Genomic DNA, 25,648 nt, shown 5'->3' with positions numbered 1-25,648 from the left:
CAGTTTACGAAATTGGTCTCCGCGAGATTACAGAACAAGTGCTTTGGTTAGTTCCCCTTGTTGTAATTTAAATACTCTCTTGGGAGTGGCTGGCGGACCTCCGCACCCCTAGAGGCAGTTTGCAACTCTAGCATTTTCCAGAACGAGAGAAGGTAGGTCACTGGGCAAACCTCATGCAGGTCAGAATTGTCCAAGGGTTTCTTGTAGGAAAATAGCCGATGGAAAAAATCGGAAAGAATAATGACTAATTAGATTTTAAGTTACTACAATTAAGTAAGCAAACTGCAGCATCAAAATAATGACACGTTAAAATGGACATTAAAGAACTTTAAGACTCTAAGTCCAGGCACCTGCATGGGTTCTGGTGGTGTTTCCACCACTAACTGCCTGTGTGAGTCACTTTCCCTCCCCGCATCAGTTGACTACCTGGACAGCAAAGGAGCTTGGCTAGGTCTCTTCTATTCTAAAGTTTCTCTAGCTCTTTAAGTTAGTATAATGAGAATCGGTGATATATCCGTGAAGGGCGGTTTGCCAGTATCTATTTAAATTATAACTGTACGTAATACCTTTGACCCAGCAGTTCCAATTCTAAGACTTCATTCAACAGATGTACTCGCCAAATGTGAGTGGGAAATGAGACATTATTTATTGCTGTGCTATTTGTAGTACCGACATACTGTAAACAACTTAAATGTTTATCAATTATGATTAAAATAAATTATGGTACATTTATATAATAGGCTACCAAGCAAGCATAAAAAAAGAATGAGAAAACATTGATGTAATTGTATTGATAATAGTTTCAGTTCTAATAGGCGCCGTTTTAAATGCTTTCCCTGTATTAACTAATTTAAGTCTCATAAAAAACTTATGAGTTAGGATTCTTTCTGCATTTTCCAGATAAGGAATATAAGGCACAGAGATTAAATGACCTGTACAAGGTTACACCCAGTTTAGAGTGGAGCTGGATATGAATCTGAGCAACCTTCTCCAAGACCACCAGGTTAGACTGCCTATGCTGCTTGTTAGGAGAAGCAAGCAAGCTTCAGAACAGCATGTATGGAGTGCTACTATTTGCTGTAAAATGGGGAACTATGTGCAAAATCATATTTCTGGAAGAGTAATCACCAGGAACTAGTAATACTCATTGCCTCTGGGGAGGGAGTGAGGTGGTTAGGGGATGGGAGAGTTTTCATTGTGTTGTCTTTTTGTTCCTAAACATTTGGAACTTAAGAAAAAATTTTTTTAAAGATTTGAATGTATTACATACTTAAAAAAAAAAGTAACTGCCTATGGAAGTATAAATTGGTGCAACCATTTTGGAAACAGTTTGGCCTTAACTGATAAAGTCAAATATATGCAAAGCCATGCATTCCACCCATAGGTGGAACTCCCCCACAATTCTACCCACAGCGCATGCCCTAGAGAAACTCAGGTACATGTGCCCCAGGAGACATGTACAGGATGTAAGCGCTCCGGAGAACGATTGCACAACAATGTGAATGTACTTAACACTACTGAGCTGAGCACTTAAAAATGGTTAAGATGGTAAATTTTATGTTATGTGTATTTTACCACAATTAAAAACATAAAAAATGTAGGAGATGCTTAAAGATCTTGTACATCATTACATTTGCTTTTTATTACTACACAATACAGTATTAAGGCGTGGAGTGAATTGGAAGGCATTTGAACTTTAGAATTAGACTCAGTTGCAATCTTGGCTCTCCTAATGACCTTGGGTGAATTGTCTAACCTCTAGGAAACTCAGTTGCATTGCCTATAAAATAGTCCTATCACTTGAAGATAGTAATACACACCAGATAAGAATGTTATGAGAATTAAATTTAAAAATGTGTGTAAAACACCTAACAGTTCCTGACTGACGGTAAACTCAAGATAAATGATAGAATACAGTACTGTTAAGGTGGATGTAGGGACTGGACTTTAAATTCACAAAACTTACAACATCCTGGAAAGCTTTGTATAAAAACAAATCCTGTTTATCTTCCTAAAAAAAAGAACTATAGGGCCTGGCCCCGTGGCTGAGTGGTTAAGTTCTCATGCTCCGCTTCGGCGGCCCAGGGTTTCGCCAGTTCGAATCCTGGGCACAGACATGGCACTGCTCATCAGGCCACGCTGAGGCGGCGTCCCACATGCCACAACTAGAAGGACCCACAACTAAAAATACAGAACTATGTACCGGGGGGCTTTGGGGAGAAAAAGGAAAAATAAAATCTTTAAAAAAAAAAAGAACTATAATTGCAAAATGCTGAAAATAACCCAAGCGTCTGTTGACAGGGGAATGCATACATAAATTGTGGTGTAATCACACAGTGGGATACTATTTATCTGTGAAAATGAATTATAAGTATATGGACAATCTCAAAAATAAGATGTTGGGAGTAAGAAGCAAGTCACAGAAGAACGCATCAGTTAAGATGCCATTGAACTTTGTTCAACACCAGGCAAAGCTATAGTATATTGTTAAGAGATACATAAATGCTAAAAACTTTTTGGAAAGGTAAGAGAGTGAATGATTAACAAAATTTAGCTTAGGGGTTCCTTCTGGGGAAGAGTACATAGGGGACCTCTGGGCTGTTAAATTCTGGTCCTTGGGCTGGGTAGTAGTTACATGGGTGTTCTTTAAACTGTACACGTAGATTTTCCCACACTCTTTTTGTGAGTAAGCTATATTTCCAACATTACGAAAAGAAAGTATGCTATAGTTCAGAATGAAAAATACAAAAAGTAAAAATGAGGTAGTGAAAAACTAATAGATGTGGAAGCAGAAGGCTTCTGGGTTTTATCTGACCTCTGGATTTGCTGTCAGTGGGATTTTCTGGATTTGCTGTCAGTGGGCTGTCTGGCCTTGAGGAAGTTCTATAACCTCTCGACACCTTAGTGTCCACTTCTGTAAAATGAGGGTCACAATCTCTGCTTGGGATCTGGTGTAAGGATCACATGAAAATCTCAACTGTGAAATTTTGTTTGCAAAATGTTCAGCCTATTGCACATGTGAAGCATCCTCATGTCGCTAAGGGAAACACAAAAACACTCTATTCCATCTGTAGTCACCTCACCTGGGTTAAAAAGTGACTAGATCAGGTGCCCCTGCTTATAGGCTCTCTTAGATCTTTGGACTTTGCCCTCTCGGCATTTAGCACTATTTGTAGTTCTTTTTTCATGTGATTATACCATAGCTATCTGCCTGCCCCCCTGGTCTGTAAGGTCCACAGGGCAGGGCCTACTCTGTTTTGTCCACCCTGGTTTCTCTAGCTCTTGACTTGGCAATAAGATTTGTATAAAATACATGATTTTATAAAGTACAATTTGCTGGGGCTGCCTGGTGGCACAGGGATTAAGTGCACACATTCCGCTTTGGCGGCCCAGGGTTCACCGGTTCGGATCCCAGGTGTGGACGTGGCACCGCTTGGCAAGCCATGCTGTGGTAGGCGTCCCACATGTAAAGTGGAGGAAGATGGGCACGGATGTTAGCTCAGGGCCAGTCTTCCTCAGCAGAAAGAGGAGGATTGGCAGCAAATGTTAGCTCAGGGCTAATCTTCCTCAAAAAAAAAAAAAAAGAAAAGAGTTTTAAATAAATAAAGTACAATTTGCTGAGCACATATGATAAGCCAGGCATGCTGCTGAGCATTTTGCATTTATTTATCTCGTTTAATTCTCATAGCAGCCCCAGATAATTGGCATTATTATCTCCATTTTACAGATGAGGACACTGAGGTCCCTGATTGCTTAGGAGTATTGCACAAGGTGACCAGCTGGGAATCCACCTAGTGAGAATGCAAACCCAGGTGTGTCTCACCTGAAGGCTGCTGCATGACTCCTCATCCTGGGGGCCCCTTTGATAATACTGACAACCCCTACATGCCCTGTTGAAGAAGCAGCACTGTTTGGGGGGAAGATTTTTATCCATCTAGTTCCCTGTCGCTTCTACTTGGGAGCAATGTTCACTTGGGCCAGTGCAAACAAATTCGTGATTTGCCTTGGCCTGTGACCAACCCACTTGGCCAGAACGACAAGCTCAGGTGCCTCTGTGTGGGTGGTCCACATGGGCCTCTTGAGGGTGATCCTTGTGACTGCGTCACAAGCATTTGAAAACATCCTTTTTGTTTTTTTCTTGTTTTTCACTGAGAGATCCATTAAACTACATTTACCATTTGGTCAAAGATGTTGGTCAAAGCTGGCAAAGCTAAAAACCTGCAGGTAAGATTGGGAGAACAGGCAAAGGAAAAAAAAGAGAGATTGTAAAGAATAAGAGGATCTGAGTACCAACCCTCGTTTGTTTTTCACATACAACAAAAGCAGTGAGGCTAGGGCTAGTCAGTGTTTTCCCCTTAAGATAATAATTGAGTTATAACACTACGCTTTAAAGCTCAGTGCACTTAAAAAGTGTTTTATTAGGATAAAATATATACTCAGTATATTTTCAGTACACTGAAAATACTTCAGAAGGTTCAGTACACCTTTTTGTGTGTGCATGAGGCAGATTGGCCCTGAGCTAACATCTGTTGCCCATCTTCCTCTTTTTGCTTGAGGAAGATTAGGCTTGAGCTACCATCTGTGCCAATATTCCTGTATTTTATGTGGGACGCCGCCACAGCGTGGCTTGACGAGTGGCACTAGGTCTGCTCCCAGGATCCAAACCTGCAAATCCCAGGCTGCTGAAGCAGAGCAGGTTAACTTAACCACTACGACACTGGGCTGGCCCCAGGTTGAGTACACGTTTTTTTTAAAAGATTGGCAGCTGAGCTAATAACTGTTGCTAATCTTCTTTTTTTCTCCTTTTTCTGCCTTTTCTCTCCAAATTCCCCCAATATATAGTTGTATATTTTTAGCTATTGGTCCTTCTAGTTGTGTCATGTGGGACGCCACCTCAGCATGGCCTGATGAGTGGTGCCATGTCTGCGCCCAGGATCTGAACCGGTGAAACCCTGGGCTGCCGAAGCAGCGTGCGCAAACTTAACCACTCGGCCACGGGGCCGGCCCTGAGTACATTTTAATTCAAATTTTTTCTTATTACAAAATTATTCTGTTGTCATTGTAAAAAAATCACAAAATGCAGCTTAGTAAAAAGTAAGTTAAAGTAACTTGAAATTCCTCCTCCCAGAGAGAAATACCGGTAATACCTTAGCAGAATGTGTTTTAGACATTTTTCTTCATGTATGTGGAGGGCCACCACCTCACAGTGAACCCCAGGGGGCACCCTGTCACTCCCTCCAGGCTGTGTGGAGAAGTGTACTGTGTGCTCTGTATATGACATATACATGTTTTTCTTAAAAACAAAAATAAGATCATCCATTTATTTCTTTTTGTTTTTAAAGGTTTTACTTTTCTGGTACATAGTTGTGCATTTTTAGTCATGGGTCCTTCTAGTTGTGGCATGTGGGACACTGCCTCAGCATGGCTTGATGAGCGGTGCCATGTTCGCGCCCAGGATCTGAACCGGTGAAACCCTGGGCTGCCGAAGTGGAGTGCGTGACTCAACCACTTGGCCATGGGGCCGGCCCCACGCCATTTATTTCTAGTAAGAAAAAAAATTGTGGCTGAAAAATATTTGGCATGTAATGGATGTTCAACACTCCCCTTGGGTTCATTCACAAATATTTATTGAAGACCTCCTTTGTGCCGGCCACTGCACTAGATACTGGGGCTATAGCAGTGAACACACAGACAAAAATCTCTGTCCTCGTGGAGCTGACATACTAATGGAGAGAGGTAGCAATAGATAAGATCAATCACTTGCCAGGGAGGAAAAATGAAGTCTGGAGAGAGTGGCATAGGGAATCTGATATGTGAGTGTGTGTTGTGTAATTGTGGCCAGGGAAGGCCTCGCTGAGAAGGTAACTTTGAAGTAAAGGCCTGAATGAAGAAAGGATATGCAGATATCTGGGAAAGAGTGTTTCAGGCAGAGAGAATGGCAAGTGCAAAGGCGCTGAGGCAGGAGTGTACCTGGGGTGTTGTAGGAACAAGGAGGCCAGGGTGACTGGTGCATAGTGAGTGAGTAGGAAATGAGGTCAGACAGATGTGGCACAGGGTGGGGGGAGGTGGCATAGGACATGGAGCCTCACAAGTCACTGTAGGACTGGCATAATCTGATTTTGCTATAGCTTTGAATGTGCAGTCAAATCCCAGAGATCCAGGGGCCAGCCCCGTGGCCGAGTGGTTAAGTTTGTGCGCTCTGCTTCGGCAGCCCAGGATTTTACTGGTTTGGATCCTGGGCGCAGACATGGCATCACTCATCAAGCCATGCTGAGGTAGCGTCCCACATGCCACGATTAGAAGGACCCACAACTAAAAATATACAACTATGTACCGGGGGGCTTTGGGGAGAAAAAGGAAAAATAAAATCTTCTTTAAATCCCAGAGATCCAAAACCTTTCCCATTGGTCTGAGCCCTCACCACTCTGGCCCAACACCCAGGTCATTGTCCCCATTGCTGGTCCTTGACCTGGGCCTGACCCAGGCCAGGCACCACCCCAGTTGCCAACCCTCACCTCCCCTGAGCTTGCAGCAACAGTCAGGGCTTCCAGAAACAGTCTCTGCCTAAAGAGACTTGAGAAATGACACCCATGGCCACAAGCTCTCACACTCTTAACCACCTTCCAGCATCCCAAGTGACAGGAAGCTTCATTTTTGTATCTGGGGCAAACGTGAGAAGCCTTAGAGAGTCACCTCTTGTCATAAGAACAAGAGAGAGAGAGAAGAAAAAGACTCGGAGTGATGGCGGAACTCAGAGAATGGAGGACTCAGAGATGGAGGAGGAGAAGATAGCTTTGAAGGTGGTGAGGGAGGGAGTCACGTGATGATCTGGGCCAGAGAAACACCCATGGCAAAGGCCTGGAGATGGAGCAAGCCTTATGTGTTGGAAAAACTGTAAGGAGGTCACTGTGGCTGGTGACAAGTGGGTGAAGGAGAGACAGGAGGAGGTAATATCAGAGAGGCAATGAAGGACCAGATGTGCAGGGCCTGTAGGCCACTGTAAGGTCTTTGACTTTGGCCCTGGGTAAGATAGGAGCCACTGGAGGGTTTAGATCAGAGGAGTGACATGATCGCTCTGGCTGTTGGGTGAGGGGAGATGAGTTTGGGGGAGTGGAAGCAGAGAGACAGTGAGGAGCCTCCTCCAAAAACCCAGGGGAGAGGCAATGGTGGTTTGGATCAGGTGGTTACATTGGAGATAGTGAGAGGTGGTCAGATTCTGGATAGTTCTTGAAGATAGAGCCAACAGATTTCCCGATGGATTGGATACAAAATCTGATAGGTCATGTGAAAGATTTTTGGACTTTTTTGTCCTAAGAGAAAGAGGAAGACACAGAATTGGCTTTAAGCAGAGGGATAACATGGTTGTATTTGTGTTTTTGAAAGATCTCTCTGGCTGCTAGGTCGAGAATAGTCTGGAGGTGAAGGATGCAGAAGAAGACCAGTGAAGGAAGGTGGTGGCTTGGACTAGGGTGGAGTAGGGTGGGGAGGGTAGACAGAAGATAGCATAGCTCTTTCCACCTCTGGGCCTTTGCAAAGGCTGCTCTCAGTGACCCAAAAGCCCTTTATGCCCAACAAACATAGAGTTCTTACAGACTCTAGGAAGTCCCTCCCCTGTGATCTCATAACCCTGGGGTTCCCTCTGTTATAGCATCTGTCACACTAGGTTTTCTTTGACACCTGTGAACTCCTCATGGTTATGACCACAACTCACTGGGTTCCGTGAGCCCAGGGCCCAGAATGGGGTCTGGCGCAAGGAAAGCCCTAGAGAGCATTTGTTGAATGAATAAATAGAATGTGAATGAGGGAAGAGACCAACAGCCTGATTTCTGGAGCTCACCAAAGCATTGCAAATGCTTTATTATTATTGTTTTCTGATTATAAAAGTAGTATGTGCTCTTTATGAAAAAAACCCAAACACTATATGATATATACTTATATCATATCGTGAAAGATCCCTGAGCCTCATCCTCTATACTCTAGAAATAAGACATCTCTAGAATCTAGAAATAACAACTATGCAGAGTTCAGCAAATATCCTCCCCCCCAATCACTAAAAAATGAAATGTTGAAGAGGCAGAGATGTGTGGGAGAGAGAGGCTGAGAAAGACAGACTTCCTGCCTAGCTGATAAATAAGATGTTGCACACACTGTTTTGTAATTTGCTTTTTTTCTACTTGCATTATCGTGACAATCTCTCTATGCTAGTACTTGTAAATCTGCCATATTTTGTTACAAGTTGAATAGTATTCTATAAAATAGATGTATTTAATCGATATAACCAATTTCCTGTTATTGCTGGGTATTTAATTCTTTTCTTTCTTGTTTTTTTTAAAGATTTTATTTTTTTCCTTTTTCTCCCCTAAGCCCCCCCGGTACATAGTTGTATATTCTTAGTTGTGGGTCCTTCTAGTTGTGGCATGTGGGACGCCGCCTCAGCGTGGCTCAATGAGCAGTGCCATGTCCGTGCCCAGGATTCAAACTGACAAAACACTGGCTCACCTGCAGTGGAGCACGTGCACTTAACCACTCGACCACGGGGCCAGCCCCCTCTTTCTTCTTTTATTAAAAGATTTCCTTGAATTTTAAAAATCCTTTATTAAAAGATGCATCCTTGTTGCATTTATTTTGAGGCACCAGATTTTAGGAAGGTAGTTGAAAGAGGTGTCCCTCCTGGGGTTGTCGGAGGACTTGAGACTTCGTCTTATGGAGAATATTAGATAGAACTGAGGATATTCAGCCTGGAAGAGAGAAGAGCATGGAGTGAGTGATATGAGCCCTGTCTAAATTTCTGAAGGGGCTTTCAGATGAGAAAGAGAACAGACTGGTCCTGGGCGTTTCCACAGGGCAGAATCAAGTCTACAGCATGGAAGCCACAAGAAGGCAAATTGGCATGTAATGCAAGAAAGCATTTTCCTACAGGCAGAGCTGCTGGAGGCACAGTGGCGTTTGACGTCCTAGAGAAGTCATGAGCACTCCGTCTCTGGAGGTGTATAAGCAGGGCCTGGATGAGGAGTTGGTATATAGGGACTTGTGTGAGGTCGGGGAGGGTTGACTTAGGTGACATTCAGGAGTCCTTTCAAATTTGAAATTTTGTTACTATACTTCTAGTTCAAGGTATCATAAGGGATGGCATTGAAGCAGTTGGCATGGTACCTTAGAAGGCTGGGAAGATTTTGATAAGTGGTGATGGGGAATGCACATTCCAGGCAAAGAAGATAGGCTGAGGAGAGAATGAGGAAGAAAAATAGGGTATGAGGCTAGAGGAAGTTACAGAGTAAGATTGAGCTTTACCCCAGGTAACAAAGAACTTTTGACATTTCTGCCTAGCCCTACAATCTCTACTTGAGAACTACTTTCCCCATCCAGGAGTTGAGAGTGAAGTGGGATGCTGGTTTGTGTTTAGATGTGACCCTGTTCCCTTGGCCATATCTGATCACTGTAGGGTAGACATTTCACTCCAGCTGGGCCAATCAGATTCTCCCTCCTAAGAGTGTGGAAATTTAGAGATCTTAGCCTGCGTGGTCTTTTCAATTAAGTATGTATAAAGCTGGGATGATTTGCCACTGAAGGGCAACCACTTTCAACCTTTGTTGAAGCGGTGGAGAAAGATGGCCTGCAGAGAGAGAGAGGAATGGAGAGATGTGATGTCCTTTCTTGCCACCTGGGAGACCCGATTGTATTTGAGTTCCCCTAAGGGCTTCGTGATATCCTTTAAACAAATTTATTCTTTTATAAGAATAAATGAGCTGGTTTTAGCCAGCTCAAATGGGCTCCTATTACAACCAGACGAGATGTGGCCAAGACCCTCTGAATTAATAGGGAGTCAGCCTAGTCTTTGAAGGGAGTCATCCACGGCTCTTGAAGGAGCTTCAGGAATATTCAGCTGGAGGAGGGTTGTGAAGGGTCTGATAAGTGGTGAGGTCAGGAAGGAGGCCTTCCTCATCATTTAGATATTGGGGATAGCTGCTGCTCCCCCAGACCCTTCGCCTCGTTACACAGCGTAAAACCATCTTCCAATAACCGGTCCTCCAGGTTCTGTTTGCTTTCTTTTCTAAATGACTGGTTTCTGTACTCAAGCTACCTGGTCAAAAGATGAGAAATGTTTTCCTTTTTCCCACCGAGGTAGAGTGATAGCAGGGAGTTTGCTTTCCTTGATGTAACAAATGAAAGAGATGGGGGTTACTATCATCCCCACTGGATGTGTAGCAGGCCAGACTTGGGGTTTGGCCACTTTGGAAATTCAAGCATGACCGGGCATGTCTGGAGAACTAAGGAGGTGACCCTACAGAAGACCTTTTCAAGAGGGAGCAGAGGACCTTCCTGAGGGTGGAGAAGACTCATAGCTGAATGAGCTTGACCCAGGAATGAAGTCTCAGTTGTCAGAGGGGAGTGGTGATCCTTCTGTGAGTAGTGGTTGTTATTCAAGCATTTGTCTGGCTCGGCCCCCTCAACATAAATCAGGGTCCGAGAGAGGGAGAGGCTGAGAAGGAGTATAAGTGAAACCTGGAGGAGCTGCTTCATGAGCCAAGCAGTAGAGCTTGGGGACACCTCTACCATGATGTAACTCAAAGCAGAGAGAGAGACTCTCCCCAACTCCAGCACAATCTCCCCTCAACTTTGGCATTTCGAGGGTTTGGGGCCAATAGCCAAAAATTGTTGTATCTAAGATCTTGGCTATAGAACGACAGCCAAGGTGTGGAGCTGGAGCAGCTCACATACCAGGGAGTGGAGCACAAGTGAAATGCCTCTGGAGACTTTCTGAAATAGCACAGGGAATTTGCAGGAAGCTGGGGATCTTGTACTAGCACGTAGGGTAATAAGGCAACAACATGGAAGGATTAAGATTAATACAGTCCTATTTAAATTCACAGACTGCTGAGTCCTGTAGAAGTCTGACCTACGTGCAGAAAAGGAACCAAGGCCCAGAGAGGTGAAGAAATTCATTGGTACAACATAGCAAGGCAGGACTGCTTGGAACTGATTCCAAGGTCTATGTCTCTGAACTATATGCCCTTTTGGCCACAAAAATCAACTGCACACCTAGAGGCTGGAAATGGAGCCCCTAGAGTCAGGTTACCCAGTGACAACAGGGACCTATGGACTGCATGTGAATACCCAAGGAGTGCCATCCTTATGAAATTCCTACCTGTGGCGCACTCGGCTCAGCCCTCTCTCAGAAAATCCAAGTAGAGTTTCTAGAACTTTAGAATGCCCTAGCCCTCCTAACCATGAGATCATAGGGTCCTTGGAATAGAGTGGTGGCCTCCAAAGCCCCACCCACTGTGGGCCCGCTGGGTCTTAGTGACCAACTACCTCTCCCCTGAGGCCCAGCCTCCTGCTGTGGGGAGTTTCTCCTCCTCCTAGCCTCCTGGCAGGTGGGAAGTAGGGGAAGAAGCACTGTGGTGACCCAGATATTTTTGTCAGCACCACCCTGACCAAAGCAGTCTGTGTCACTGCACCCAGGAGGAAGCGGTGGGTGGGGAGCCTGGGCCAGGAGACAGCAGCCGATACAATCAGCAGCATCGTGTCAGCAAATCTGTGTGAATCTGAAGAGAGAACTTTACCTTGAATTGTCCTGGGTTTCTAGGCCTGGTGGATTGGTGTAGGGGGCAGGGAGGTCCCAGTCTGCTTTTCCTGCCTCATCCTCATCGGCCAGAGGCCATGGTCCCCAAGCATGCCCAGAGGCTCCCTGTTGCCCCACCCTTGCTTATTCAACATTTTATTAATTTAAGAACTACAGAGAGAAAGGGTTCAGTGTGAGAGTACTTGTGGACTGGAACTAGAGAGGCCATTAGGAATTAAGGTAGCCCTTGGGGCCAGCCAAGTGGCGCAGTGGTTAAATTTGCATGTTCTGCTTCAGCGGCCCAGGGTTCACCGGTTGGGATCCCAGGTGCGGACATGGCACCGCTTGGCAAGCCATGGTGTGCTAGGCGTCCCACATATAAAGTAGAGGAAGATGGGCACGGATGTTAGCTCAGGGCCAGCCTTCCTCAGCAAAAAAAGAGGAAGATTGGCAGCAGATGTTAGTTCAGGGCTAATCTTCCTCCAAAAAAAAAAAAGGAATTAACGTAGCCCTTCGAGTTATCACTGTTCCTTGTTCATAGATCTCACGATTTATCTCTCATGACATCTATTTCTCTGCATGTCTGTACCATTCGCCCCTCACTTATAACTGGCCAGTCCTCTCTGTGTTCTCCAGTTCAAATTCTGGTAGGAGCTAACTGACTGCTTACCTGACACCAGCTTATTATTTAATTTTAAATATTTATTAAATAAATTCTTGGCTCTGGGAATTGAGCCCTCTCCTTTCAACTCCTTCAAACTCTCCCTTGTGGACATGCAGCTTTTTGCTTCTAAGAACCTAGACCTTGGAAAGCAAGTCTCTTAACTATCCTTAGGGGCAAAGGTAGCCCCAAGCATTCACTCATCAGTAAATATTTACTGATTAAATATTTACCTACTATGCTCCAGGCACTGTTTTAGGTACTGGGGATGCAGCAGTGAATAACAACAACAACTAATAATACTGCCCAGTGGGGCCCCCCGGTGGCGCAGCAGTTAAGTTTGCACGTTCTGCTTCTCGGCAGCCTGGTGTTCGCGGGTTCGGATCCTAGGTGCCGGCATGGCTCCGCTTGACACGCCATGCTGTGGTAGGCGTCCCACATATAACATAGAGGAAGATGGGCATGGATGTTAGTTCAGGGCCAGTTTTCCTCAGCAAAAAGAGGAGGATTGGCAGCAGATGTTAGCTCAGGGCTAATCTTCCTCAAAAGAAAAAAAATAATAATACTGCCCAGTGGAGTTTACATTCTAGTAGGGAAGATGAACAATAAATTAGATGAATCAGTAAATTAGATAGGCTAAGCAGAAGTCTATAAGTGCTAAGGAGCAAAGATCTAAAGAAGATGAGGGAATGAGCCATGAGGCTGTCTTGGGAAAGCTAAGCAAGAGAACAAGTGCAAAGACTCCAGGGGCAGAGGTATGCTGGAATCATCAAGGAGCCAGGGAAGCAGTGTGGCTGGAAAGGAGTGTGCTAGAGACAAATTTAAAGAGATAATGAGAGTGGGGCCTGGCCCATGGCCAAGTGGTTAAGTTCGTGCTCCACTTAGGTGGCCCAGGGTTTTGCTGGTTCGGATCCTGGATGCGGACATGGCACTGCTCATCAAGCCATGCTGAGGTGGCATCCCACATGCCACAACTAGAAGGACCCACAACTAAAAATACACAACTATGTACCGGAGGGGCTTTGGGAGAAAAAGGAAAAATAAAATCTTTAAAAAAAGAAATAAAAGGAATCCAAATAGGCACTGAAGATGTAAAACTCTTGCTGTTTGCAGATAACATGATTTTCTATATAGAAAACCCTAAAGAGTTCATCGGAAAACTATTAGAAATAATCGACAACTACAGCAAAGTTTCAGGGTATAGAGTCAACTTCCAAAAATCAGTAGCATTTCTATACTCAAATAACGAGCTAACAGAACAAGAACTCAAGAATACAATTTCATTTACAATTGCAACAAAAAGAATAAAATACCTAGGAATAAATTTAACAAAGGTGGTGAAAGATCTATACAAAGAAAATTGTAACACATTACTGAAAGAAATCGATAATGACATTTAAAAAATGGAGAGATATTCTATGCATATGGATTGGAAAAATAAACATAGTTAAAATGTCCATACCACATAAAGCAGTCTACAGATTCAATGCAATCCCAATCAGAATCCCAATGACATTCTTCACAGAAATAGAACAAAGAATCTTAAAATTCATATGGGGCAACATAAGACCCCGAATAGCCAAAACAGTCCTGAGAAAGAAGAACAAAGCTGGTGGCATCGCAATCCCTGACTTCAAAATATATTACAAAACTATAGCAATCAAACTATAGCGATCAAAAGCATGGTAGTGGTACAAGAACAGACACACAGATCAATGGAACAGAATTGGAAGCCCAGAAATAAAACCACACATCTATGGACAGCTAATCTTTGACAAAAGAGCCAAGAACATACAATGGAGACAGGAAAGCCTCTTCAATAAATGGTGCTGGGAAAACTGGACAGCCACATGCAAAAGAATAAAAGTAGACCATTATCTTTCCCCATGCACAAAAATAGACTCAAAATGGACAAAGACTTGAATGTAAGACCTGAAACCATAAAACTTCTGGAAGAGAATATAGGCGGTACACTCTTTGACATCAGACTTAAAAGGATCTTTTTGAACACCATGTCTACTTAGACAAGGGAAACAAAAGAAAAAATAAACAAGTGGGACTTCATCAGACTAAAGAGCTTCTGGAAGGCAAAGGAAACCAAGATCAAAATGAAAAAGCAACCCACCAATTGGGAGAAAATATTTGCAAATCATAAATCCAATAAGGGGTTAATCTCCATAGTATATAAAGAACTCACACAAATGAACTACAAAAAAAAACAAAAAACCCAATCAAAAAGTGGGCAAAAGACATGAACAGACATTTTTCCAAAGAAGATATACAAATGACCAATAGGCACATGAAAAGATGCTCAACATCACTAATGATCAGGGAATGCAAATCAAAACTACACTTAGATATCACCTTACACCTGTTAGAATGGCTATAATCACCAAGACAAAAAACAACAAATGTTGGAGAGGGTGTGGAGAAAAGGGAACTCTCATCCACTGCTGGTGGGAATGCAAACTGGTACAGCCACTGTGGAAAACAGTATGGAGATTTATCAAAAAATTAAAAATAGAAATACCATATGACCCAGCTATCTCACTACTGGATATTTACACAAAGAACTTAAAATCAACAATTCAAAGAGACATATGCACCCCTGTGTTCATTGCAGCATTATTCACAATAGCCAACACGTGCAAGCAACCCAAATGCCCACTGACTGATGACTCGATAAAGATGTGGTATACATATACAATGGAATACTACTCAGCCATAAAAAGAGATGAAATCGTCCCATTTGCAACCACATGGATGAAGCTTGAGGGCATCATGTTAAACAAAATAAGCCAAACAGAGAAAGATAAACACCATATGATTTCACTCATATGTGGAATATAAACAAACTCATGGACAAAGAGAACAAATTAGTGGTTACTGGGGGGGTGGGAGGTGGAGGGGTGGGCACAAAGGGTGAAGAGACACATTTACATGGTGTATGACAAATAATAATGTACAACTGAAATCTCTCTCTGTTAAAAGCTATTATGACCACAATAAAAAAAAAAAAGAGTAAGCCTGTGAAACCCTAGGCCCCCACCCTCCACCACAATAAAATCAGAACCACTGGCCTGTGTGCTCTCTCTACCTGCGACCTTGCTGTGTGGCCCCAGGTGTGCTATGTAATTTCCAGGTCTTGTAAGTAATAAACCTTTATTTTTTCAAAATTTCCTGATGGGTATTGCCACGGGACATCTTGTCATCATAATAAGAACCACAAGGGCTGGTCTGACCACAGCACTGGTTATTGATAGGCTGAGACCCACACAAAACAGTTGGTGGAGTCAGCAGGATCGTACGACTGCCCTTGCAGTTAACCAGGGGAAATGCCCTTTACTTGCAACTTGCTTACTAACCACCTAACTCAGGTGGATAACACCATCTGGGAAGGGAGCACTGCTTGCTGAGGGTCTATCACACTGCTGTGTGCTTTTGCATATTGCCTCTATTATGTGTTGCCTGTGATATCCAGTCCAAAAGGTCATGGCTGCCGTGATAATCCAAGGATCTCTCCAGAGCAGTATGATAGAGGCCACGTGGTCTAAGAGAGGATTAGACCACTAATTATAAAGGCCTTAATTGACTATTAATGTGCATAAGGGTCTCCCATGCCTCAAGGCCAAGGAGAACCAAGGAGGGTGGATTGGATCACAAGGCTATTGTCACCACCCAAGCAGAGCCTCTAGGCTAAAGGCATGAGGAAAAGATTCCCTTAGGTGAGGAGGATAGGAGACCTCGGCCTAGGTGACCGCTGAGTCAGTGGGTGGTGCCCAGACTACATGTTCTAACCCAGAAGAGTGAAATAGCCTTGCAGCTGGAAACCCATGGCACCAGAGGGAAAATACAACAGAGGCCTGCAGGCTCTGTGTCATCACTTCGCTCACTACTGTTGCTCTTTGTCCCCTGACCTGATGGGATATTATGTGTCCAATCCCTAGTGTGATATTACTAAAAAAATAATGGACAAACATAAATGTCCTGAACTTCTGGTGCCAGTGCCTCCTAAGAACCCTGAGGAAGCACGTCAGCTCCTTGATAAATGCAAAACCCCATGAATCTTCCTGAGCGTGACTCAGTGACATGGCATAACCAACGTGCCAAGAAGCTCCAGAGGTCTAGGGGCTTTCCCCAAAGACCCTGTGCATATCGTGCTAGTGGAAGCAAACCCCAATCCTGGAGATGTCTCTTGGGACACCCTGGAAAGGAAAACGGCCACCTATGAAGAGGGCTCATAGTGACATCATCCAAAATTTTCCAATAACAACACATAAGATTAAGGTAACAAGAAAATCAAGAAATGGAAACTAAGATCAGAAGTTATACCTTAACTGAAATTCAAACCTTTCTTAAAGATTTTATGCAGCAGGAAGAGGAAAAGGAAACTAATTGGCTATTGTGGGGTTTGTTTATTTGTTTGTTTGTAATGGGCTCTGAATTGTTATTTATGGCTGCCAAAACGTGTCAACTGGCCGGTATCTCTAAAGACCCTAAACTCCATAACTTTCTTAAAGATCCATCCAGGCTATATGCTCGTTTCCTCAAAGATACCACAGATCCTAAGCCCCCTTGGCTTTCCCCTGAACGAGAAAGAACTAAGAAAGACCTCTCGTGGGGTGTCCCTGCCATCAGGGAAAAGCTGACAGGGTTATTGAGGCCTCTAGTGAAGAGGAAGAGGGAAATGGGAGGGCAAAGTCCTCTAGAGCCACGGATATTTGTACTAGGACCCTCCATCTCCTCACGTGGATATTTATTGCTGGTGTGATGCCTATCCTTCCATCACAGTGATCACCGCTCAGGCTCACAGTGAATGGAAAACGTTAAGATGAAGCCATCTCCTGCAGCGAGCAACTGGTGTGGTCCAATGGGCTTATCATTTCCACGACCACAGTGACCCAAATGACCCCTTCTTCATTTCCAACTCTAAAGAGGACCCATTTGACCCTAAGTCCAGAGAATTATTCTTTACATGGTGCTCCCTCTAATTATAGTGTGGCACTACTACATTTTAATTGGGACTGCCAAAAACATCTAAAAGTCTCTAAAACTCCTAGGAGAAACCTTATATTTTCTTTCTCTGTCTGTTGAAGATGTAAACTTTACTATGTCTTTGAAATGTAAACACCAGGAGGTAATTAAAACTCTGCCCATACTGAAGAAAAAAAAAGAGAGAGAGAGACCTTTGAAAAATACAAACTGCTGTAAAGGCTCCCTTGCCATAGCCTCCATAAGATTACTTGTCAAGGGAAAATACAAACCTTAAAAGTCTTGTCCACAAATAGTAAAAAACTTTAGCCATCTGAGCAAGTAAACTTAATTTATTCTAACTGTTATTTATAAACTACTGGGTTTTATATTGTTTCATAATGGAAGCTGTAGGGTCTCTCTTTGTGTCTGTCTTTGGATATATGCTATATATGTGATATTTTTCTACTTTTTGATGGTATAGCCAAAATTAATTTGTAAAGATCTCTAATTAATTGGCTTGAAGTAAATTAAGCACTTATATACATTAAGTATATAATAGAAACTAACCCAAATGCTTTTCCGTTTCATGTGATCTGGAAAAATACTTGGTATTAAAGCTAGTTTAGGGAGAGGGGAGGGCAAAAGGGGTGATTAGGCTTGCATGTGTGGGGATGGACTATAATTAGTTTTTGGGTGGTGAACATGATGTAATCTGCACAGAATTCGAAATATATTACAATGTACATCTGAAAGCTGTATGACGTTATAATCCAATGTTACTGCAATAAAAAATAAATAAATAAATAAAGCTGGTTTAAGTTTATTGGTTTAATATAGACATGTCTTCAGAGTTAATAGGATTAAATATGATGCAGATGTAAACAACTTTTAATCTACCTGGGTTTACTAGTCAAATAAATTCATGTTATCTCTATTACAAAATTTTTCTTTTAAGATTTTATTTTTCCTTTTTCTCCCCAAAGCCCCTCGGTACATAGCTGTGTATTTTTTTAGTTGTGGGTCCTTCTAGTTGTGGCATGTGGAATGCCACCTCAGCATGGCTTGATGAGCAGTGCCATGTCTGCGCCCAGGATCAGAACCAGCAAAACCCTGGGCCGCTGAAGTGGAGTGTGCAAACTTAACCACTTGGCCAAGGGGCCTGCCCCAGTCTATTACAAAATTTCTCAGCAAGAAAAATAACTTAGGATGAGGCCTGACATTATCTAATGTCTAATGAAGTTTTTGTAGGTAATATAAACATAATTGTTAAGAAGAAATAAATTATATAGATGTAAGTGAGATAGGGGTTTTGAGGTGAACCTTTTAGTGTTGATTGTTTTATGATATGTCTACTTAAATTGTTTCCCAAATCTCTATGGTAACTTCCACCATTAGAATTTTGCTAAGTTAAAGTAAATGGTAGGAATTTATTGAATGTCTAGATAATTTCGAAATAAGATAAAATACTGAAACATTAACTGCTAAACAAGTCTAAGTTTACCTACTTTCGACCTCTTATTACAGAGGAACTAAAGACATTTGGATCTATTAGTAAGCACGTTTTATGCCACATTGAAAAATTGTATTATGAGGAAGCATATATCTCTAGAAATTATTAAATATATTCATAAATTTGCAAATCTAAAGAATGCTGGTGTGGCAGATAGTTCACAATTGCCTACTTCTTAGTTTTCACTGTAAATTTATGTTTCTGAGAGTTGAAAATTCTATTTAATATATGTGGTTAAAACTACCAGAAATATGGGCCAGCCCCGTGGCTGAGTGGTTGGGTTCACGTGCTCTGCTTTGGCGGCCCCGGGTTTCGCTGGTTTGAATCCTGGGCGTGGACATGACACCACTCGTTGGGCCATGCTGAGGTGATGTCCAGCATGCCACAACTGGAGGGACCCACAACTAAAAATGCGCAAGTATGTACCGGGGAGCTTGGGGGAGAAAAAGGAAAAATATAATCTTAAAAAAAAAAAAACTACCACAAATAATAAGGAACACATCTCTGTGTGCAAGGAAAGTTGGATATGTTTTTGGGTAAGAAAGGTACAAAGTATGGAAATGCATTTTTGTTAAAGGAAGGGAAAATGATTTTGTCCTAAAGTCAGGCTAATTGTTTCATTATGGAAAGAGGAAAAAACATAGGACAAAAAATCTGAATGTAAAAAGAGGGTTATGGGGGCCAGCCCAGTGGTGCAGCGGCTAAGTTCACATGTTCCACTTTGGTAGCCTGGGGTTCGCAGGTTCTGATCCTGGGTGCAGACAAGCAACTGTTTGGCAAGCCATGCTGTGGTGGGCGTCCCACATATAAAGTAGAGGAAGATGGGCACGTGTGTTAGCTCAGGGCCAGTCTTCCTCAGCAAAAAGAGGAGGATTGGCAGCAGGTGTTAGCTCAAGGCTAATCTTCCTCAAAAAAAAAAAGAGGGTTATGGAAGGTTTGTGGAAAGGAATCTTGGGAAAGGAATTTTATGTGTGGTCAGGCTGGCTAAGATTAGAATGGATCTAATTAAGTTAAAAAAAAATAATGAATGAATGAAATTTAACATCAAAAGTACACTGGTGTAAAATTAGAATTTGGCTTTCTCTCTGTTGGAAAGACAGAGTTTTCTTGGATTGTTGGTCTGTTCTTAAGAAGAGATTATGAGTTTTTCTTTCCTTTTGGGTAATCTACCTGGAAAGGAAAGATTTTGTGTCTTACCAAAATAACTTAATGTGCTTCATATTATTTTTATCATCAGGTCTTTGAGAACTTAAGTAAACCAAGTCTTCTTGATATTCAAAGAGCTAATTTTTGCTCAGAAGCATGTAACTTTCTGTATTTGCCTTCAAAATCTTTTATTGTCATTTTGGTTAAATGGATAATTAAGTATTTTTTCTTAATGATGTGTGATTCTTTTTAGTCAAGTGTCCAAAACTTTTTGATATTTTTGACAAACTTCTCTAAATCAAATTATAAATGAAATCTTGTGTGTGTGTGTGTGTGTGTGTGTGAGGAAGATTGGCCCTGAGATAACATCTGTTGCCCAATCTCCCTCTTTTTGCATGAGGAAGATTGTTGCTGAGCTGACATCCATGCCAATATTCCTCTATTTTGTATGTAGGGTGCTGCCACAGGATGGCTTGATGAGTGTTGTGTAGGTCTGTGCCCAGGATCTGAACCTGCGAACCCCAGGCTGCTGATGTGGAGCGCACAAACTTAACCACTATGCCCCTGGGGTGGCCCATAAATGAAACCTTTTTGACTTGAAAATAACTTTGAGGTTTTTCAGAGGGTCCCTGGAAAATTGCAAAAGATTTGTCTTCTCTCTTTGTAAAGAGAAAGACATTAAAATAAATAGGTTTACTTGATATGTTAAATTACATGGAAAGCATTGTCAAATAAGAAATAGTACTACATCTGTATGGATATTCTTGTATGGATATATGTTGTTAATATAAATGTTCCAGAAATTATATGAAATTCCTAAAAATCTGATATGTATCAGTCATAATTCTATTATCTTAAATGTGTGTCACAGAAATAACCACCTTTTCTTATCAATTGCATTATAATGAACTCTAACCAGATCTTTAACCATGCTGTTTTTAAGCCTTTTATCATTTACAGACAGTTATTGTTTTGCTCTGATACTTTTGCAAAAATGTTCCTGCAAAAGTGATTCATCTTAGGGGCTGGCCCCGTGGCCGAGTGGTTGAGTTCGTGCGCTCCGCTGCAGGTGGCCCAGTGTTTCGTTGGTTCGAATCCTGGGCACGGACATGGCACTGCTCATCAGGCCACGCTGAGGCGGCGTCCCACATGCCACAGCTAGAAGGACCCACAACGAAGAAGATACAACTATGTACCGGGGGGCTTTGGGGAGAAAAAGGAGAAAAATAAAATCTTTAAAAAAAAAAAAAAGTGATTCATCTTCAGAGAAATTCTTCCATGAATCTGACATAGGACTCTGACAAGTACTCTTTACACAGGTCTCCAATAATTTTCAGAGCATACTACTGAAGTGGGTAAGAATTTACAGAACCCTGATGGAAAAACTAATGGCTTCATAAAACTTGTGACAAAAGATAAAGATCAACAAGAATTAATTACATGGGGCTGAATGAACTGATGAGGACGATTATAATTTTTTATGACTTTTTGTTTGAAACATTGTTGGTTCTTTAATCTTTGTGTGTGTTTTTTTTCTTTTCCCCAGTTTTAAGGAAACCTCCTCTCTTAAGCTATCTATGACTTCCAGCAATTTGGTAAGTATATCTTTATGAACAAAGATGAAACAAATACTTTTTCTCCCTACCTGATCCCTTGAGAATTAAAAAACTTTCAGTAAGTATTATTATTTTCATGGCAATATAGTTATTTGCATAAGTTCAATAAGAATCTGTTCTCCTTGTAACAAGACACAATTGGAAACATTGGTTGTATTACCAAGATTTAAACTGGAATTTCATATTTAAGAGAGACGTACATAAACTCAGATATTACCAGACAGCTTTAAGGAAGCTTTTATAGAACCAATAAAACTCCTTGGAAAAATTGGCCTGATACCTTGCTTACAGGATTTCCAGCAGCCTTACCGGCTGAGTAAGGAAGGTTACTTCCTTGCAGGCCTAGGAACCTCAGGATGTTTTGGGGACCTCAAGAAGAGAGGAATTCACCTCAATCTATAGAAATTATAGGCAAAGTCTGATGGCAAGTATTTGGTTTGGCTTCTTAGCCTCCAGAGGTCTTTTTTTTTTAAAAAAGATTTTATTTTTTTCCTTTTTCTCTCCAAAGCCCCCTGGTACATAGTTGTATATTCTTAGTTGTGGGTCCTTCTAGTTGTGGCATGTGGGACACCGCCTCAGCATGGCTGGATGCCCAGGATCGCGCCCAGGATTCAAACCGATGAAACACTGGGCTGCCTGCAGCAGAGCGGGCAAACTTAACCACTAGACCATGGGGCCGGCCCCTCCAGAGGTCTTTAAAAGTTCAATCTGAGATTCCTTATGAAAAGTTTCAGCAAAGCAGACTTAAAAGAGCCCATTCTTGCTGTACTTTTATGAATAACCAGGCCAAGTTTAATGAGACTAGACTTATTTTACAAATTAGTCTTATTTTGATTTTCCCTGATAGAAATGGGAGTGATTGTAGAGAAAAAAAAATTATATTTCAGTAACACACCCTTGTGGATATCAAATTCTAGTGCTGTTAATTGCTCTTGAGGTTTTGTTTTCTATGTGTAAACTGGACTAGATACTGAATTTGTCTCATTTCCTCTGATATCTGGCTACAACTCTTCAAGCTAACATTTTGAATTTTTCTCCCACCCTCATGACTTGGAATCATTGAGAACTAAAACTGCCATTTCCCCAAAGCCGTGCAAGCTAAAGTGGAACAACTTGATACGAACTTCAGAGAAATTACAACAGCTCATGAAAGGACAATCTTTGTGCTTGTTGCTGTGTGGGCCACTCAGAAAGATCATCAGAGACATTCAAACTACAAACCAGGAAAATCTATCAGATTGCCACTGTCTGCGCTCACCCCATCTGAAGATGCTTTGAGCCTGAAATCTAGAAATTCTGAATGACTGCCTTCAAAATTCAGAAACTGGAATTATAGTCTGCTCCAATTACTAACCATTGTTTTTCTTTTATTTCCATAGAAATTCCTCTTATTACATACTTGATGCAAGTACTTGCACCATATAGGCCTAACTTGGGGAGCCCACCTACATCACCAGCTCCTGAAATGGAACACGACCATTTAACTGAACTGACCTGTTATCGGGACTAAGAGACTAATTCAATGAGATATAAAGAAATCTACCAACCCAGGACAGGTTCAAACCTGCTTATCCAAGATGTTGAAATATTTCGCAGTATCACCCAAATCTTTGAAGAGATTTCTAGGGCCTTGAGATCACTGACTTAGTTTCATTACAGCACCCTTTCAAGTTTGGCTTATGGACCGTATTTCAGGATACAGTATTGCTTGTGTTGATGCAAATAATCCGTAATCAATCTATAAATCAAAGTTGGGGTGAGTTTATTATGAGCCAGATGTGAGGACCATATAGCCCGGGAGAGTCCTTTCACAAAGGAACAGAGCACTCCAAAGCAGTGCGGGTGTACAGAGTGGTTATATACCATCAGAGAGCATGCATCACATATGACTGAAATGTCCCTTTTACAATAGTTACGAAATTGCCCTGTCAGCACAGCAATTGATGGACACAGCAGGTAGTAGGTCTGCTGTCTTGGTGGACACAGAAGGTAGCAGGTCTGGTGTCTTGAGCTGAGTGGTCACAGGTGAGTGCAGCAATCAATTCCTAGTCTAGGGAGAGATGCTTACCCTTAAGGAAATGCTAATGTGGGGAAAGTTGCACCTTTATCTTAAGGTCATTTGTTCTTGTCTTTGGGACACAGCAAATGCTTAAAGTGGATATACAGTGCATGTTCAATGGCCACTGTCAGGAAAAATAAGGTCAAGCCGAATTAGTTTTACACCAAATGGCTTCCTCATATGCTCCAATATGTCCTGTTGCTTACCATTTGTTTATCATTTGTATAATTATTATAGGATTTGCTACTATAACCCTTTTCAGATATGTACTTTCTGGGTTACCATGTGACCTACCCCTGACTTTTAGTGTATCAGCTACTCAGGCAGCTAATGTCCTCACTATTCACTCTGATGCCTCAGCCTCACTGGGTGGATCGTAAGGTGAGCTCTGACAGGTTTTTTTTTTTTTATTTTTTGTAATGCAAGTGCCTGACTTAAGTTTTGATTGTCAAGGCATCTACTTCAAAGAGGGCTACCTCAAATCAACGCATTGCCAGTCACACAACTAGGTAAAAAACAGTCCGTCTTCCTCCACTGAGGCTCTTTTGTTTTAGAGATCTTGGTTGATTTCAGTAACTGACAATTTGGGATACGTTTTTTGTCTTCCTGCTCTTCAAATCCCCACTCTTGTGTTATAAATTCACCAATAAAGAGTAAGCCTGTGAAACTCTAGGTCCCCACCCTCTACCCCAATGAAAGCAGAACCCCAAGCGCATGCACATGCTCTCTCTCTCTGTCCCTCCACATGGCCTCACTGTGTGGCCCCAGGTGTGCCATGTTATTTCCAGGTCTTGTAAACTTTTATTTTTTCAGTTTCCTTATGGTTATTGCCAAATGGCGTCTTGCAATCATAACAAGAACCACAAGGGCCAGTCCAATCACAACATTGGTTGTTGATGGGCTGAGATCAGCACAAAACACCTTCGCACTCGAGATGGCTGATTTGACTATTAATTCTGGCTTAGATGTTCTGTGGTGAGGTAATTGGAGTTTTTCCAAACAGGTCAAACCTCTACGGTTAACTACTAGGACTAACTATTTTTTGTCATGAAGAATGTATGGCTCCAAATTGTTAACCATAATTATTCTTGAGATTTAGGAGTGTGAGGTAGATGTTAAAAGAGAGTCTTTATTCTTTTACTTTACACACTTTTGTAATGTTTGAATTTTAAGATGTATATTCTTTTTGTAATTTCAGAACAAAGCAAAAGAATTTGGTTAGATGTAAATTGGAAATACTGGAGGGAGAATCAAAGAAATCAGTCTGAATTATCTGATTTTAAGTGAATTTGAAAAAGACTATCTGACATCATCTAATTACTGTGAGCCAACTTGTCACGTTGTAGCTTCCTAGCGGTAGGTTATAAATAATCTGCCTGCAAAAGCCTTCCCTGTGGCAGCGGCATTGGAAGTGGCCTTGCAGGTTGAGCAGGATTTCCTCACAGCACAAGGAGAATCTCAGTGTCCTTCTCACTTTCCCAGAAACAAATACAGTTCCTCTATTCTGTTGTGTTTTTAATATTTTCAAAAAATTATGCAAGTTATACATCCTCATTGTAAAAAAAAATTCAGACAATATAGAAATGTATAAACCTTATGCTGTTTGGAGTGTGGTTGTGTGTCCTTTCAGATTTCTTACATACACACACACACACATAATTTCAACTTTTTTTTTTTTAAAGATTTTATTTTTTCCTTTTTCTCCCCAAAGCCCCCCAGTACATAGTTGTATATTCTTCGTTGTGGGTCCTTCTAGTTGTAGCATGTGGGACGCTGCCTCAGCGTGGTTTGATGAGCAGTGCCATGTCCGCGCCCAGGATTCGAACCAACAAAACACTGGGCCGCCTGCAGCGGAGCGCACAGACTTAACCACTCAGCCACGGGGCCAGCCCCACATAATTTCAACTTTTATTTTTCATTTTTTATTTTTTGAGATATAACTCACATACTATAAAACTCATCAGTGGTTTTTTAGTATATTCACAAAGTTGTGCAGCCATCACCACTATCTAGTTCCAGAACATTTCATCACCCCCAAAAGAAACCCTATACCCATTAGCAGTCACTCCCCATTCCCCACTCCCACCATCCTGGTAACCACCATATCTACTTTCTATTT

The 25,648-nt window shown here is 42.0% G+C and overlaps 1 long non-coding RNA gene across 2 annotated transcripts; it reads left to right on the top strand.

The window, feature by feature from the left end:
• Positions 1-21: 21 nt before the first annotated feature.
• LOC139040185 (uncharacterized) lies at positions 22-25,125 on the top strand. Of its 2 annotated transcripts, XR_011494193.1 has the most exons (4): positions 28-152; positions 901-1,003; positions 21,401-21,449; positions 22,535-25,125. It is a non-coding gene; the product is annotated as an uncharacterized lncRNA (long non-coding RNA). The 2 variants fall into 2 exon arrangements; XR_011494192.1 differs by lacking the exon at positions 901-1,003 and having other exon boundaries at positions 22-152; positions 22,535-24,193.
• The last annotated feature ends 523 nt before the right edge of the window (positions 25,126-25,648 follow it).

The sequence above is a fragment of the Equus asinus genome, chromosome 14 (genome assembly GCF_041296235.1).
Source record: "Equus asinus isolate D_3611 breed Donkey chromosome 14, EquAss-T2T_v2, whole genome shotgun sequence".
Classification (NCBI taxonomy): domain Eukaryota; kingdom Metazoa; phylum Chordata; class Mammalia; order Perissodactyla; family Equidae; genus Equus; species Equus asinus.
This window is presented reverse-complemented; position numbering and strand designations above follow the sequence as displayed.